Raw genomic sequence first — 16276 nt, forward strand, 5'->3', positions numbered from 1 at the left:
TCGCACCAGAAACCTTTCGTGTTTCCATTTTTTTCGCGATTTACGAGCGCCGAAACTGCGCGCTCGTCAGGCAGTTGGCGCAGTCTGTTTCACGCACTGCCGCTTACGAGGAGGCTCCACGGCGAATAGAGGCCGCTTAGACCTTCGCCATTTGAGAGTTGTTGTAGTACGGTGACATTATCGACAGTGTGGACGGAGCAAAATGCCTGGCGTAACCACGAAGAACCGTTGCCGCCTAGGTTTTGAGTTTATGAATTTAAGTTTTTGCCACTTATGTGCGGGGGGGGGGGGGGGGGGGGGGGGGGGGGAGGGGAGCATTCGTTAATTCGAACATTTTTCAATTAACGAGGTTTTACTGTATGATAAGTGGTGATTAGCAACATTGACGCAGAGTGCCATGGCTATATGAAACGCGCTACAAGACTCATCAATAAAACGTTTCCGTATACTGATGATAGAAGTTTTGTCACTGAGTTTTGTGGTGAGCATTTGTGAAGCAAATGAGGTAGCACCTTGCTTGCCTCGGGCACTTCCATTTCTCCCCCCCTTTTTAACAACCCAATAACTGCGTACCGTTACCCCTTTCACTCTTGCGTGTAATGTTTTTTTTTCTCTATGAAATATCTTTTTTTTCATCCATATTCTACTTCACCTCGTCTGTCCTACTCGCTGGAGCCTTTTCTCTCCGATTTCGCAGAAGCCGGTTGACAGCTGCATATAGTGAACTAGAATATTCTAGTTCACTGTACAGCTGCACAAGCGCACCATCTCAAAGGTGCGGCAAAGAAGCCCTCTGCGGTGCAATCGAGCTCCTGCGTTGCACGATTAGAAGGCGACTTCCAGGAACCGACTGAGAACGTTTTTTTTTTTTTTTGACAGCCGAAAAGGAACAAATTATGATTCAGCTTCGCTCCGCTTGACCCGCCGCGGTGGCTCAGTGGTTAGGGCGCTCGGCTACTGATCAGGAGTTCCCGGGCTCGAACCCGACTGCGGCGGCTCGCCTTTTAAGGAGGGAAAACGCTAAGGCGCCCGTGTGTTGTGCGATGTCAGTGCACGTTAAAGATCCCCAGGTGGTCGAAATTATTCCGGAGCCCTCCACTACGGCACCTTCCTTCACTCCCTCCTCTACCCCTTCCCTTACGGCGCGGTTCAGGTGTCCAACGATATACGAGACTGGTACCGCGCCATTTCCTTTCCCCATAAACCAATCATTATTATCATCATTATTCGCTCCGCTCAATTCGTAAATTGCACTGTACTCCGCTAGCGAAGAGTAACCTGTACGTCGATCGAACAGACAAGGGAAAGCAAGAAAAGGGGCTTGTTAATTGTGACATACATGACCGAAGCCAACAGTCAACGAAACCAAGGAGCCTACGTAGGGGATGTTATTTGGTGTTGATAAATGAAAGATTTATGGGACAATTTTTGAAAGATAATTGATGAGAGCAGAAAAAAAAAACGCATACCGCCGGTGTGATCCGCACCAATGACCTCGGAACTTTGCGTCCGGTGCTCTACCAATTGAGCTACAGCGACGGCTGCCCAATCTTTTCTTTATTGCGTGGAAATAGTGCCGAAAAGAAAAAATCTTCTGGGAAATATTACAACGAACAATTAAAAAGGACACTGACATGACACCCTCAGTGCTCGTTTTTGCCTGTGGAGAAAAACTGTGTTGTGCCGTATGATCTACTTAAGTTGCTGGGGCTATTTGGTCACTGGAAGAGCCGCATGATGGACCGCCACACCGTATCACCACGGTCGTCGAAATCTTTGTTTCGTGAGCAATGCGCTTTGGTGCGGGGAGTATATGCTGTCCTGCAAGAGCCGCCTAGCTGGCTCCCTTATCTGGATGCATGTGTGCGCCTCCCAGACTTCTGATGTTTTGGAAGATGGGGTTGAGCAGAGGTATGGAGGCCTGGTGTTTTGTGGCGTAAGCATGCATAGACGGCTGTCCAATCTTCTGCTTTCGGGGCATGTTTCGGGGGTATTTATTTGAAGTGTAACGTAACCTTGAGAAGTTAGAAACTGTTCAACTGAACGTTGGTGGAGCACCGTACGCGAAATTTGGAGGTCATGGGTTAGGATTTACACCGGCAGCATGTGGTTTTTTCTTCTGCTTTCACATCAATTATCTTTAAACAATTACTTTATAAATCTCCCGCTTATCAACCCCAATAAGACATCCCCTATGCTCCTTGCCATGGTTTCGTTGACTGTTTGCTTCCGTCATGTATAATAATAATAATAATAAATTGGTTTTGGGGGAAAGGAAATGGCACAGTATCGATCTCATGTATCGGCGGACACCTGAACCGCGCCGTAAGGGAAGGAATAAAGGAGGGAGTGAAGGAAGAAAGGTCATCCCCGATCTCAGTCGAACTCAACTGCCGTTGAGATTTCAACGGCAGTTAGCACTGCCGTGTAACACCGCTAACTGCCGTTCAGTTCAACTGAGAGTCAACTGAACTGCCGTTGAAAATGCCCGTGTAACACGGAAGGATCTAACAGATATTCGCGGAGAACGCTAGATTGAACATTAGTTGCTTTTGAGTTCGATTTGTTGAGCGCAACGAACAGGAATCGGTTAGACAAATAAATCCAGGCAAGAAGTCTTGGGTCGACGTTCAGAGGATGCGGCTTGCATGGTGATAGCTTATGGCGCACCTCGTCAAAAATTTATGAAAGATAAAAACGAGACAAGCTAAGGAGCAATGTTCAAAGATTTCAAAAGTTGAAGATGGAGCTGACGTGAGTACTTTTTGCAAATCGCATGTTGCGGTATTTGCAAAAAAAAAAAAAAATGATTTTGCAGTCAGTAAGATTAGAAAGGAGAATGTGCTCAAGGGTTTTGCTGGGGAACGTTAGTGGGTAAAATAAGCTGGGTGATGAGAGGGAAGTGGTTGCTGCCTGGCTTGTGGAGCGGAATCACCTTCCCTACCGGCAAAACGCTTTTGCTAATATAGTATGTCCCCGCCGCGGTGGCTCAGTGGTTAGGGCGCTCGACTACTGATCCGGAGTTCCCGGGTTCGAACCCGACCGCGGCGGCTGCGTTTTTATGGAGGAAAAACGCTAAGGCGCCCGTGTGCTGTGCGATGTCAGTGCACGTTAAAGATCCCCAGGTGGTCGAAATTATTCCGGAGCCCTCCACTACGGCACCTATTCTTCCTTTCTTCTTTCACTCCCTCCTTTATCCCTTCCCTTACGGCGCGGTTCAGGTGTCCAAAGATATATGAGACAGATACTGCGCCATTTCCTTTCCCCAAAAAACCAATTATTATTATTATTATTAATATAGTATGTAAGTGTAACAGCCTGCACTTTTCAGGAACTTGAATCAACTGAATCACAGCTGCAGGCATGAAAGAAGGTGTCAGTGACCTTTATGACATTTTCAACGTCAGTGGGTTCAATTATGAATAAAAGCATTGCGCTATAGTATCAGGGTATTTCGTGGCACGTATTAACACGTCGATAGGAAGAAGTTTTACTTGTAAAACCTCCACTAAGAACTGACGCACCATCGTTCGAGGGATACATTTAACCGAACTATCAACCAGAGTCATTGCACCTTGATCCTTTAGGTTCATAACGAGCCGCAATTCTCTAATGTCAGTTTTCAGCGTCGATGGCAATGAGTTATTCACAGAGATGCCGTTTATTTGTTTCAGAGCTGTGAGATATGTTGTTGTTGTTTGCCTATCAAAAGATGGCACATACCCACACTTCATTTGAAGTAAATCCTAGCTTTCCGACGGTCAGGGTATGTAGAAAATTTGGCTGCTTTATCCAGACGGCTTTTGTTATTTGGCCATCATTAGATGGACGAGGCGATTAAAGACGACCATATACGAGTGGGAATGTAATATTTCGTTACGCCGTTAATTTTTATTTACATGTGTGTTTCAGTTTTTTACGCACTACGAGAGTCAAAACCACTTGCGAATTATTAAAGAAAAAAAAAATACAGCCTTTTGTTTATGGCACCGACGTTAGCAGATTTGTAGCTTCTAATCCTCTTTTCACCTTCTGCCAGTTTTGAACGCGTCACAGTGAGGGTATCCCCGACGAGTCATACATCTTAAAGAGAACTTCTTTTTGGGCTAGTTGGCAATTGATCATTGCAAATTAAAGATCTTTCCCGTTCTCTCTCTCTCTCTCTCGTGTGTGTGTGCGTGCGTGCGTGCGTTTTGGCGCCTTTAAATTACAATGAGTGATACATCACAAGCAGCCGACAACACACCCTTAATTTACTAAGGGCCAGCAGCGCAACATTGATCCGCAGAAGAAAAGCATAGCGGAACTGCAGTTCTAATAATGCAGTGCTGAAACTCTTCGAGAACTGGGCTAGCTCCTCAGAGCTACAATGAAAGCCCTGTATCGGTTATTCGAACAATGCTGCACTATTCCGCTCTAGCCACGCGCTGGAAGAAGAGGACAAGGAAAGGCAGGGAGGTTAACAGGTGGCGGTAGTGGTTTTATTAAAAATAATAGTAAAAAGGAAGGAAAAGATTTTTGCTAGCCCCGGCATCTGCCATCGATACTGAAGCACCTGAGCTGGGGCAGCGGAAATAAAGGACAGCAGGCAGAATGGAGAAATGAAATGAAAGAGGTGAGGGGACAGGAATAGAGGACAGGAGAAAATTGAAAAAGACAAAACTGGTTTATGAGGAAAGGAAATGGCGCAGTAACGGTCTCACGTATCTCGGTGGCGGTGGTGGCGAAAAGCATTTATTGATCTATATATACAGAGAGGTGCTCGGGGAGAGGCCCTATAGTGGGTCTCGCCCCTTACAGTACAAGGCGGAGTACCTCATTCCGGGACTCCGTAGGTCCTGACCGCTGCGCAGGTCCGCCGAACCATGCAGGCCTGTTGGGCCGATAGTTCCTGGCAGCCGAGCAGAGCCGCCTCCCAGTCCTCTCGGGTAGGGCAAGGGGTGATGGGCACTATCGTACCGAACACCGGCGCTACCCGGTTCCTATGACGGGACTGTGTAAAGCTGGCGAACGAACTCTCCTTAGGCTCTTTACAAACACCCTGCGGTGCCCGGCGGTTCTCGGTGGACACCCGAACCGCGCCGTATGGGAAGGAATAAAGGAGGGAGTGAGAGAAGAAAGGAAGAAAGAGGTGCTATAGTGAAGGGCTCCGGTATAATTTCGACCGGATAATTTTTTAAACAGGAAGATAATAATAATTTGGTTTTTGGGGAAAGGAAATGGCGCGGTATCTGTCTCATACAACGTTGGACACCTGAACCGCGCCGTAAGGGAAGGGATAAAGGAGGGAGTGAAAAAGAAAGGAAGAAAGAGGTGCCGTAGTGAAGGGCTCCGGAATAATTTCGACCACCTGGGGATCTTTAACGTGCACTGACATCGCACAGCACACGGGCGCCTTAGCGTTTTGCCTCCATAAAGCGCAGCCGCCGTGGTCGGGTTCGAACCCGGGAACTCCGGATCAGTAGCCGAGCGCCCTAGCCACTGAGCCACCGCGGCAGTTTTAACAAGAAGAAAAAAACCGGTTTTCTGCCCTACAATGGGCCCGGGAAAAAGGACGAGGGGATATAAAGGTGCAGCAAAAAAGAGAGTAACAGGAGAATGAGTAGTATAGGCTAGTAGGCTTGCGGTAAAGTCGCAGGCTATCGTGCAGGCCCGGTACTCTCAAGAACCGGAGCAGTATACAAGAGAGAACACTGCATGTTTGCGGCGCAGCACACACACGCGCGCTGCACAATGCACGAAGACTACGCGAATACTCTCCCAATTAAACAATGCAATGCTATAGCACGCTCCGACAGAACAGGAATTTCCTTGTAGAGCGCAGGCGGAAACAGGGACTGCGGTCTCCGCAGCCATAGGTCCAGGTACTGCCTCTGCGCCGCCGAAGGGTACTAGGGGAAAAATGAACCCGAAAAAAATTATACACCGGGAAAAATGACCCCTGAAATAAAGGCATCGGTATGATCGGCCTGTAGGAAAAAAAATGGCCTCAAGCGAAAACTTTTTTTTGTTAGAAATTACTAGAGAGTTGAAATTGGATTGCATGTCCAACAGCATGTAACTCGTTATTTTTGTCATCCCAGACGAGTACTTTGCACACAAGTCCTGGGGACAGAGTTGCATGGCGACAGAGCGCCGACTCAGTCTTGGCCCATCATTACGGTCGCGGTTGCTTCTTCAGAACGCATGACGTCATTGAACATACGTTGCTTTTCAGCCTCCTGTTCTTGGCTTCGGTATGACAGTTAGTCCTGTGACGTCCATCTACGTAGGTGGAATGGAAATTTCACGTCGTAGGGGATAGGTGGGAGGGGTTGGTTGGCCGCGAACCTGCCGGGATGGCTCAGTGGTTAGGGCGCTCGGCTACTGATCCGGAGTACCCGGGTTTGAACCCGACCGCGGCGGCTGCGTTTCGATGGAGGCGAAGCGCTGAGGCGCCCGTGTGCTGTGCGATGTTAGTGCACGTTAAAGATCCCCAGGTGGTCGAAGTTATTCCGGAGCCCTCCACTACGGCACCTCTTTCTTCCTTTCTTCTTCCACTCTCCTTTATCCCTTCCCTTACGGCGCGATTCAGGTGTGCAACGATATATGAGAGATACTGCGCCATTTAATTTCCCCCAAAACCAATTATTATTATTAGTATTACTCCACTACGGCACCTCTCCCTTCCTTCTTTCACTCCGTCCTTTATCCCTTCCCATACGGCGCGGTTCAGGTGTCAGCCGATATATGAGACAGATACTGCGCCATTTTCTTTCCTCAAAACCATTTTTTTTATTTTTTTGCCGCAAAGTTACCATCGTTCACTCGATTTATTTTCCTAAATACACCTTCCGAAAGCATAAGATGAATCGAAACAACATATGGTATATCTAGTGCAGCTGCTGCCATTGGTCATTTCAATAGAGCCATGCCCAAAAAATACACGCCAAGGCAGAGAAGCGACCGTATAATTTGCAAAAGTTGCAACTAAACGTTTATACTGCTGCGATGCAACCAGTGCACTACATGCAGTCATACTCATCGGCACCTTTCGCGTCATGATACGCTTGATAGTATTGTGGTCATATGACGTTTCATTACACCAGTTTTTACACTTTGTTTTTAATTTCGTAAGAAACGTCCTATGTAACCTGTTTTGTCGACGGCTACTTCAGCAATCGGCACCAGATTGCCAACTCCCGTCGCCAGCCATGACAAGCGGTGTCACCATTGCTGGAGAACAAATAGCAACTCCAGCCATAGAAACCATGGTTTCTATAATGACTGGCACAATCAGAGCCTATGGTTCCTAAAAAACAATGGGTTCTGATGCCCTGGAAGCTTTCGGGCCATTTTTCATTACTTTGCACACGGGGCCATTTCTTCCTGGACATTTTTTCTAGGGGCATTTTTTTCCAGGGAGACTGCTTCCAGAACACCCGCCTGTGCACCGCCAACGTCGCCATTGCAAAGCCTGATAGGACGCCACCGCTGAGCCACTTTATTTCACTTTATATTAAACCACTTTATTGCATGTGCAGAGCACCCGTTACTGAGCCTAGCCTTGAATTGTTGTTGACCTCGGTAAGCATGGCAAATACCCAGGCGGGGGGATTGGATAGTTTTGTGGGTTAAAATAGAATTATTTTAGCAGCAGGCTGCATTGGGGAGGGGGGCATGACGTTGTGATGTTCTGGTGGGGCCAAAGTAAATGTAATTGTTTTATTGCTAGCTCTAGAACACTACCCATGCCTTCCCGCTGTTAATAGCGCCCGTGCGCTCCCACCCCCTTCCCTGTGGTTCGGAGAAGGCATGGGGAGACGGGCGCTGCCCCCTTTGCCGGGGTGCAGTTGGCCTCAGAGGCTTTTGCCCAGCGACGCTTGTTCCCCTAGCATACGGGGGTTACCTTGAACCCACTGACAGCGGAAGATGATTCTTTCTGTCAAGTACCAGGCGCCAGCGTGTCGCTGGCGTACCAAGGGGCGGGAGGGCCGACGCACCAGCTTCGAGCTGAAGCGGCGTTCTGTTCAGACGTGGGTGACCTAAGCGGTTCTATAGTCGATATGTTCAGAGGGGTCACTGCGCTTTTGTTGCAAATATTTGTATTATAATCTATATATTTTGCCGCTATTAAATATATGCGTGCAAACGAAATCTTTCGTCGTCACTGGTGTCAGCTGCTCCCTTTAGAGACGAAATAAGTTGAACCTTACTCCCGCTAAAACAATGAAGGCTGACTAGTGTGGAGAAAACCCGAAGAAAGCTCTGGAGAGCCGCAAGCATCGCCGGCGCCAACAAAACGTTTTGGTGTTGCCGAATGAGCCCACCACAGAACAAAACCTCGCCACCGCACTCTGTCCGGCTGGTACGAACAGGTATTTACACAACGCTGGCAAGCTGTGTTTGGCCGAGAATCACATTAAAAAGTTCGAGTTCTCGTGCTACGAATCAAACCAAATCGCATGCTCATTCAGAATGGCTGAGCGAAAAAACAACTATGACATTAAAACAGAAAAAGAAAGTTGCGATTAAGGCAGGAAATTCAAAACATATAGCAGCGCAGATCTGCGTTGACAGTAATGAGCCATGGAACAAAACAGTGCTCGGTTCGGTCTTAGTAAAGTGTCTGTCACTTAAATAGTCTCTCAAAGATTGTCTAGATGTCGATTTAGCCAATTTTGTGTGCATTTATCGCAAGAGTGAGTAACGTGGTGAATTTAGAATGGCGTCTAATTTTCCCCATGGAGTGAAGGAAAATGCGACATTCTGAATTTTTAAATTTCGTTTAATTTTACTGTGTTGCTTTTCAGCTGGGCATTTCATACTTAGCGAGCGTGATGTCAGGGCGGTAGGGACCAAAGCAGCAGCATTTGTTATTTGACAACATTGAATAAGAAATAATGGTGATTATCTGCAAATTTATACCGCGTTTTGCCCGATGCACTCCCTATAAAAGACTGTAGAGCGTGGTCGCTTAAAACAAGTGTGTGATTAAGGGGTATTAGCCGTTAGGTCTGGGCGAGATGTCAGAACTAAATCAAGTGTGTTTGGAGCGAAATTTTTTACTCTCATAAAGGCTAAGTGTTAAAATCAATACATGAAAAGACTGAGCACGTATCCATTAATTCCTCTGCAAAAGGAGTGCAGAGGTGCACATCAGGTATATCACTCTGCCATGCAGTGGTAGTAATATGTTGATGTAATCCACCAAAAATATAGGCAACGTAGGGTGATGACTAGAAATAATGTGTATAGTATTATGAAGTTCGTTCACAAAGTGCTATAAGGTGTATAAGTCGTCAACAACCAGCACAAAGTAAAATTTATTGACGATAAAATTAAATCAGATGACAAGTGATTTCCAAGTCACTAATTCTATGGATGCCTTGCGACGGGAAATATTTGGCAACAGCTAAGAGGACAGTTGCTACCTCACTAATAAAGAGTAAAATGATGTCGAGCCACGTAAATTTCGTGACCTTTGATGTGCGAATGGAGCCAGGTGAGTGTAAGTTATATACCCGCCGCATTCCATACATTTAAAACATGCTTGTTGATAATTATACGATGGAATATGTTAGTAGAAAGAACCGACACATGGCGTAGTGCTTTAAGTCCATGCACTGCACTTCTCGTTTCCCTATGCAGTGACGGGCCCGTGTCAATGTACGCGCCTGCCGGCTATCTGCTGTTTGCGCTGCGGCACGTTCCTTTACGCTATCGGCCGCCGGGCCGTACACGTACTGTTCCTTTTATTTACGGTCAAAGTCCTGCACCGAAGTTGGAAGGAATGCACCTCCGGCAGGCTTTCAACGAAGCTTGTAATTTCTTGGCAAGGAGCGGCAGATGAATATTCAGCAACAGACACGCCTCCGCTCTTAACCTTCATACACTTTGATAGTACTTAACCTTTTACTTGGCTGTTGAGCATTTTACCATAACCGGACGACGTACCTGTCTGGTAAGTAAAGATATAGGCGATGTGTGCGCTCAATCGAAAACCGTCAGGCGTATAGTGCCGAGCACGCCGCTAATAATAATAATAATAATTGGTTTTTTGGGGAAAGGAAATGGCGCAGTATCTGTCTCGTATATCGTTGGACACCTGAACCGCGCCGTAAGGGAAGGGATAAAGGAAGGAGTGAAAGAAGAAGAGGTGCCGTAGTGGAGGGCTCCGGAATAATTTCGACCACCTGGGGATCTTTAACGTGCACTGACATCGCACAGCGCATGGGCGCCTTAAGAATGCGTTTTGTGTGGGACTAGGATTCCCCCAACTATACGCACGAGAGTCAGTGATGCCTCGAAATTGACGAAATCGTTCCGCCGCAACCTATAGCCTCATTCTTTTTAAGGCGCGACGCAGGGAATCGGGCGGAATGTTGCGGTTGCCGCCGAACTATGAATGGTCGCGGCGTCCTGGTCAAAGCGGTCAAATGAGCTCACGTTTTTTTTTTTTTCAGCAAGGGGGTCTAACCTGTTTTCAGTTTCAGTTAACCTGTTTTGAGGCAGATTAGGTCTCAATCTTTTCTTTTTTTACACGCCCGACGGCCTTGACGTCAGCGACCAGCTCCGTTCGACACGTATCATACCGCACCGACTGAGCCTGAAGGTCATTCAACAAATAAGAAAGAGCTGTAAATTGTTCAGATGGTTCTTTCGTCAAAGAATTGATGACAAGCCACAGACCAAGCGTTAGGGCCTGAATCTAACTGAACATCACCGGACCCCAATGACAGCAACGTCATCCAAAGTCAATACACAGGCAGTGCAACTCGAGCACGAACCAATCCGGTTGTCGATTTTCTCATCGTACAAAGAGCGTACAGCGGACACTGTGCACACATGTGAAGCAAGCACGTCGGTCTTAAAATGTTCGCACTGTGCTGTGCTGTACTGTACACATTAAAACATAAGCATTATAGACAGCTGTTGCGGTGAGCCATTTTACGGTACTAGCCATACAAGGAAGGTGGACGGGTTTCACAAAGGTTGTTCGGCGTCCCATCTGCTCTGTCGCCACGGGACTGCCTGGTCAGATAAGCGCAGGCGCTGGGTTAGACTGACCTTTGCGGGCCTCCTCCACAGTTGCCGCTGTCCCCTGGTCTGGCGGGAAGCCAGCATTGGCTAACATTTCCAGTCGTTCTACGTTTCTTCATTCGATAGCATGGATGCCCGTGTGCGTGCCCTTATACTCTCGGTCGGTACGGCGCCAATGAAAAAATTTAGCACGTCAGTAACCCGAGATACAATGGCGCTATCAGCCTAACCAATCCTTCCATTTGCTAAATTTGTCCTGCGCTTTTTAACAATGTTTTTTTTTAAATATATAATTCTCTCGTTCCTCCTAAGTCTTCTGCGCTGATCACGCAGTGCTTTGAATACCTTCTAATGAATCCTGTTATTGTTGCACACTATGGCTTTCAGAAAATATAACTGATTCATTAAAGGTGTCTTCGAGTGTATGTGTAGGTCAGACCACTTCAAAAATTTTGAAAATTTTCGTGATCCAATTTGGTGCGCAGTCTTCAGCAGTCCCGCGCATAGATGTTCCCGCTGACTGGAGAACCTGGAAAGTGGTTCCTTTTCACCAATTATGCATTAAGCGCTACCATCCGATTTCGTTAACTATAGCATTCCATGTGAATGTCGAGAACGCAATTTGTATAGCAAAAATTAAAACTTTTCTTAGTCTAACTCCTTTTCGTTTGCACACATGGCTTACGTTATCGCACGAAACCCAGTTGCTGCATTTCACTCGCAAGATTATCGCATTAACCACTGTAACAAAGTGCGTGTATGAAGGACGAACGCGGTACGACGAGTTGCAGCAATAGTTATAGTATTACGAGGTGTTCAGTAGAATGCATGAATAGACTGAGCACAAACCTAAGATTTCTTTGCAGATGGAGTGCAGGGATGCACAGCAGGTGGATCCCTTTTCCATCTGGAGCTATTTAAATATTCCAGCAAAAAATAAAGGTAACGTAGGGATGAATAAGCCTTGCTCAAGCGTTTTCTTGCTCTACTGCTTTTTGTGATATCTTTGTTATTTGCGTTCAGCTCTGTGGCCCCCAGGGTCTTAAAATTAACTAACAAAGAAGGCTGACCTGAGTTTGATGCACACAGGTTTTTGAAACGCGTTAAAGTTCGGCCAGGCACTTAAATCAAAATTATGGTGCTATGAAATAACAGCACGTAGATAAAACAACATGCGTCAAAACAGCACATAGCAAAACAGCACGGCGACAAAACTGCTGTTTTTCCCTGCTCTCTTTTGCGTCGTGCTGTTTTTTCCGTGCTCTGTTTTGGCGCTTTGCTGTTATTTCCGGCGTGCTTTTTTGATGCGTGCTGTTTTGTCGTTTGCTGATCTTTCGTGTCCCCAAAAGTTATATTTAAAGTTTTAAAGGAAAGAAGAGGATAATTAAATTGAAAATGCTCCGGATCTATCGATTTCTGCGTTCTATATGTGAAAAACACTACTCTCACTGAAAACGCATCTTTTATAAGCTAGAAAATGCAAACAAGAAATAAATACAAGTATCGCCGCCGCAAGCCTTCTTCACAAACTGCGGTGACGTCAAGACAGTTTTTTGGGCGCTTATCTTTGAGGGTTGACGATATTATCACTAACTTAGAGATGGTCATCACGGAGAGCATAAAGCCAGGTGGGACAGAAAGAACAGCGCATGACAAACTAGACATCCCTAAGGAGAGGCCCTTCTCCCGAAATAGATTACGCAGCTCCCGACAGTGACGGTGATAAGAAAAGCGGTCACGATTACCTACGACGTATCAAAACTTATCTTGCGAAGAAATAATTCAATGCCTGAGGTCTGCTGTCTGTGACTAGAAAGTACAATGAAAAATTGCACTCGAAGTAAACTCTGCTCATGTAAATTGGCAACTGCTCCCGGTTGGCTGCTTTTCAAGCATCGCGAAAAGAGCTCGATTATCAGCAGGGCACAAATTTTTCGTCAGACGTAGCTGCGGAGATGCAAGCGAGCATGCGCAGAGCTATATAGCGATGAAAAAAAAAATTGCTACCCTCGGCGGGATTCGAACCCGCAATCCCCGGTTTAGGAGACCGATGCCTTATCCATTAGGCCACGAGGGCACGCCATCTCAGCGAATTTAAAGTTGAGATGGAAGTGGCATAGAAAAGTCCCCTGAGAGGCAGTCGTGAGTCGAGCCTAATTTCTGCACTTGTTTTCACTCGCCTTATGTATGTCCGTTAGTCGTGCATCGACACCGATATATATATATATATATATATATATATATATATATATATATATATATATATATATATATATATATATATATATATATATATATATATATATATATATATTGGGGTAGACGCTGAGCATGAGGGACATCCATGGACTGGCCTGTTTAGCCGCTGCTATTTGTGTCTCTTGGGTAAGGCTGGTACTATTATTTACTCCAGAAACAGCTTGAAAGGTCCCTGAGGACAGTTTAATTTGGCCTAGCTGCATCCATATATCACAGTGTCTTAATGCGAAATAATCCACCTCAACTGAAAACAGCGCTTTTATAAACTAGATTAAACTGAAGCTAAAATTCACTTATCGCCACAACATTTATGTTGTCAAAGGTAAATCGCAATGATGTCAGCATTATCTTTCTAACGCGGATCTCTGAGGCAAGGCCACATCAGTTTCTTTTTCAGTTGGAGATCACTGAGTCATTCTTGGTCTTGACGTCACGTGTTTCTGCCGAGTGGCGGGAGAAAAAAGTTCATTTTTTTTAAATGCAATTTTCCCAGCAATAAACGAGTCTTTTGCTGCTTGACAAGCAGAAACATATCCAGAAAAGCAAAAAAAAATCAATTCTTACAACAAATAAGAATTGGGTGGAGCCTGGGGGTACTTAAGCTTCGTTCTTGACTTGGACGGCTACACAGATGCTGAATGTATGGTACAAGCAGAACTCTCTGCGAGCGCTCCTCGGTGGCGGGATCCCGAGCACTTCAGTTCCTCAGAGATATAATACGAATTGCGGAAGGCACTTAAGACTACTGACGTGCTGTGAATGCGAAAACATCTAGTGGCCAGCGAAGCTGAACTTTTCGCACCGGCCCGGATGAAAGTTGATGAAGACTACGATACTCAGACTCAGCGCGAAAGTCTGGCACGTGTGGCCAACTCCCCTATGCACAGTACGTGCCATTCTCCAAGGGCTCAACATCAATATCAACGACTGGCAGTATAGCGCGCGGGGTGTTGTGCCGCGATTGCTATAGGTGTGTCGTATTATGATGTCTTAGTTATGTGCTCTGCACTGCCTCTTTTCTCGTGCTTCGTTCATTAAGTGTGTCGTGTTATGCATTGTGCTTATTTGTCACTGTTTTCTTAATGTTTGCACATAGTTCATGTACACCATTTGCCAAAAGTAACCGAGCAGCAGCTTGTTGCTTCTCAACCGTATAACGGAGCCTTTACGGCCCTCCTAAAGACCGAGAGGTGTCAAAACGTGAGAACAACGATTCTCCTTACTTTACACGGATTGAGAGCTTAAGGGCTTCTATGAGGGCTTCGCTATGCGGTTAAGAAACAAACCATTGCTGCCCGGTTACTTTTGGCAAAATGGTACATAATACATTGCATCACTTTAATAAATATCATGTCGAAAAAATAAAGCGGTGATGTATACGTGCGATAACCTATTTCTTTCTCTAGAGTCTGGTGGAATAGGCCTTGTTGCCCTGGAAGAGCCGCCTAGCTGGCTCCTACATGTGTGTGCCTCCCACACTTCTGATGCTTGGGAAGGTGGGGTCGTGCAGGGGTATGGTGGCCTGGTGTTTTGTGGCATATGCATGGTTAGATTTTTCTTTTCAGCACTATTTTCATGCAATAAAGAAAAAAAAAAGCGGTGATGGTGCAGTGCTCCAATGAAGTGGCCAGCAAAGCTGATCTGTTCGCGCCGGCCTGGGTTCGAAACTTACTTCCGGAGAAATTTTATTTAAGATATTTTCTTTTTCTTTCATTTCTGATGACGTAGAGGTCCCGCGGGTTTTCGGACCATCTGGTGTGGACAACTGCGACAGAGCCGGATTTTCCGCCTCGTGAGCCATATAATACTTTTGCATTAATAGGAATTGAAGTGCACTTGCAACGCTGTCACAGTGACCCCCTTGTTGAAGACAAGGAAGACAGCGAAAATCTGCGCCATTTTCTAATCCGTCTGTTGCATACCGAGAAATTCTGGGCAAGCGTGTTTTTTCAAGGGGGTGTTATTTATGAACGCAATTTTTCGCACATCGAAAGACTGCGCCATAGCCATCGATGTATGCGCAGATCTCTCCTTGGGATGCTTGTAGCTTTCTGCTAATTTCTTGTCAAAAACGCGCCTCATTGGTTTTCTATGGCAGTCTTAACTACTCGGTGCGAGCGCAGGATATAGTATTTTAAAAGCAAGATTTTGCTACGCGTCGGAAGAGTAGATCATTTCTGTCAATAAGTTCAAAACAGCACTTTACAATATTCCCGAGTTGCCTCACAATTAAAAGTGACCTCAAAGAAAGCTAGGCTTGTAACCTGCTCCGATCTACACTGCATGCGGAAGCTATGCCTGGCGCTGCGCAATGGCACCGGCGGCGTCAACTGCAAGCACTCAAGAAATACACATTAGCGGTCAGATCCTTCTCCTCTCTTTTCTGTTTTCTTTTTTACATTTTTAGCCTTCAAGAAGAGTCGCGTGTATTGCGCGCCATTGGTACCTGTACGCATTCCCTAACTTAAGTGCCGCTGACAAAGATAGCCGACTGTTTCTAGCATGCTCGTAGCTTATGCTGTTCGCATAAGGCGCGACAGATATTCCTGAAGTTCCTTGGGCACATGCGGGTGGAATTGAAGTAAGCGAAGTTTGCTTCAACCCCATTACACCCGTGCCGGTTTAAAAGATGGAATAGTGAAATTAATCTAGGGCAATAATTCAAAGGAATGAATTTCGGAAATGATCGAAGCATCTATATTCGGCAGCAAACTCTTTCAGAAAACAAGTAATTTTAACTTTCAAATAACTGATCACAGTGCGCTCGGGAATGCTCTGTCCAAAAGTTAGGTACACTATTTCACGGAACTCAAGGAACATCTCCCAACCAGAGTCGCTATGCCGCTCTCCGCTCGCACTGAAACTGAGCCAGCAAAAAAAAAAAAGCATTGTATTTGTAATGGTTTGTGCTATAGCGTGGTTTTACTTGCCATTATTCAAGTAATTGAACTTTTCAACTTTTTGCACCTGCCGTCGTTGTGAAGATACTTTCCGA

At 46.0% G+C, this 16276-nt stretch overlaps 1 non-coding gene across 1 annotated transcript; it reads right to left on the bottom strand.

Moving 5' to 3' along the window:
* Nucleotides 1-13026: 13026 nt before the first annotated feature.
* TRNAR-CCU (transfer RNA arginine (anticodon CCU)) lies at nt 13027-13099 on the bottom strand. Its single transcript has one exon. It is a non-coding gene; the product is annotated as a tRNA-Arg (tRNA).
* Between the last annotated feature and the right edge of the window lie 3177 nt (nt 13100-16276).

Source organism: Amblyomma americanum, chromosome 4, assembly GCF_052857255.1.
Source record: "Amblyomma americanum isolate KBUSLIRL-KWMA chromosome 4, ASM5285725v1, whole genome shotgun sequence".
Classification (NCBI taxonomy): Eukaryota; Metazoa; Arthropoda; class Arachnida; order Ixodida; family Ixodidae; genus Amblyomma; species Amblyomma americanum.